The sequence below is a fragment of the Chiloscyllium plagiosum genome, chromosome 17, assembly GCF_004010195.1.
Source record: "Chiloscyllium plagiosum isolate BGI_BamShark_2017 chromosome 17, ASM401019v2, whole genome shotgun sequence".
In the NCBI taxonomy this organism is placed as follows: Eukaryota; Metazoa; Chordata; class Chondrichthyes; order Orectolobiformes; family Hemiscylliidae; genus Chiloscyllium; species Chiloscyllium plagiosum.
Window position 1 is genome coordinate 57,468,848 of NC_057726.1, and position 2,133 is coordinate 57,470,980.

The 2,133-nt window shown below is 39.1% G+C and overlaps 1 long non-coding RNA gene across 2 annotated transcripts in view; it reads left to right on the forward strand.

The window, feature by feature from the left end:
- The window catches only part of LOC122558519, a 29,110-nt gene that overhangs the window by 18,999 nt on the left and 7,978 nt on the right, over nt 1–2,133 (forward strand). The window contains exons 1-2 of one of the 2 annotated variants that reach the window (XR_006314174.1): nt 1,062–1,080; nt 1,177–1,207. This is a non-coding gene — a long non-coding RNA (uncharacterized LOC122558519). Of the gene's footprint in view, nt 1–1,061; nt 1,081–1,176; nt 1,208–2,133 lie in introns of those variants that run through there. The other variant, XR_006314173.1, reaches the window with a different exon arrangement.

A 2,133-nucleotide genomic window follows, 5' to 3' on the forward strand; every position in this document is an offset into this window, starting at 1 on the left:
ACAGAAGCGCTTCACATGAGGCTCCCAAGCACTGAGGATGTCACCTAGACAGGGGATGAAACGTCTGCAACACAAATTCCCAGCTCGGCGAACAGAACCACAACAACGAGCACCTCTCACAAACTTACATTCGAGTTAATGTGGGATTCCCCTCCAATCAAGAATAGATAGAGCAGTAACACATTAGCATCCACTGAAGGTCCAAGAATTGGAAATTGTCACATATTGACTCTCTGGAATGATAGTCTGTGACAACACTGATCATTTTTTGTGTTGTCATTGAAGAATGTCAATTTTATCCAAGACCCAGAGGTACCCCTGGATGCTGATTGAGTATATATATATTCCAGATTGTTCCCTGAACCCCTTTCACTTGTTCAAAACCACTCGACTTCTCATTTTTCTGCATTCTGATGACAGGTCAGAAGGTTGAAAATGCTAACTCTCTTACTTCTCTTTCCATAGATGCTGCTGGGCATGTTAAATATTATTTTTTTCTGTTTATCTTTCGTTATTGTTGAGCTTAGAGTCATAGAAATGTACAGCATGGAAACAGACCCTTTAGTCCAACCCATCCATGCCGACCAGATATCCCAACCTAATCTAGTCCCACATGCCAGCACCCGGCCCATATCCCTTCAAACCCTTCCTATTCATATACCCATCCAGGTGCCTCTTAAATGTTGCAATTGTACCAGTCTCCACCACATCCTCTGGCAGCTCATTTGTTTGAGACACTGTCTGACAGTCTGTTGTAAAACAGTGTCACCTCAAATATCAGGGCAGTGGGCATTTTCTTATCTCTGTTTCTAGTTAATTTATGTACTAAAAATAGATAAACCTTGCTTATTTCATTAGAACGCCTGCCAACATGTAGGAAATAAACAATCAATAAATTATATATGGTATGAATCTTTAATTTAGGATGTTATGTTGTAATATTGTTATCATATTTCTTTACAAGGCATTTTTGCCTTTTCAGCAAGTGGTAAACCATTTAAAATTACAACACAGGGTAACCATTCCAATCATATCACTGTTACTACACCAGTGTGAGGCAGACCTTGTGAAATACCCCTGGTAAGGTATAACATCATTATGCTGTAATTCTGTTCCATTATTTAAAAACATCTATTTGATTGGAAAATTATCTGATGCTGTAAATTTCCACTTTAGGAATCAAGCATCAGCACATCCTCTTCAGCAGGTAATTAAATGTTTTTATAAATATATTATTCTGATCTGGACAATGTACATCTCAAGTTAAATCAGTTTAAATCGACAACTTACAATTTTCTTAAGCAATTAGGTTGCCATTAAGGACCCGTTCTGTGATATTTCAGGGTACTGTACATGACTGTTGTGTGATAGACTCCCTTTGCTATCACACATTGAGGTCTGCAACAGTTGGACCTCTGTGAGACAGTTCCATCAGAAATTTAAACTCAGCTCAATTGTATGTCCATTGACGGAAATACTGGCAAAAATCCCATTACATATGAGTACTTTATACTTAAATAAAAGATTATGGCAGATCTGACCTTGGCCTAATCTTCACTTTCCCGCCCAATCACTGTGAACCTCAACTCCCTCGTGGATTAATAATCCAGCAGCAAGGTCTCAGCTGTTTGACAATTCAAATCCAACTGCTCATCAAGAGTGTCTGCTTTGGTGAGGATCTCATCGTAACCAACCTGGAGTATAGTAAAAGGTTTCCTCATTGGTTACTTACCACACAACTATGGGAAGTACATCTTTCCACCAATGAATCATTTAAAGAATTCACAGATTATGGATATTGTCAGGAAGACAGACTTTTATACAAATATTCTGTTGCCTGTGATCACAAACCATTCCTTACTAATGGAACTGAATCCCATGACTGGATTAATTAAATACAGTTCCGGCCCTCAATGTAAATATTGGACTAATTGGTGACTCCTTACAGCCTGGGAGGGCCAGAAATGTAGAAGGAACCACTCTCCCTGCCCTGTTGGTGAAGCTGGTGTCATGCACCCAATTAGTGCATCAGTCACTTTATAATGCAGCAATGATTAGTGAGCTGTCTGATGTGTGCAACATGAACAATGGGGTCGTGAAATGATCCTGTTCCAGAAAAATTAAGTACTGTAA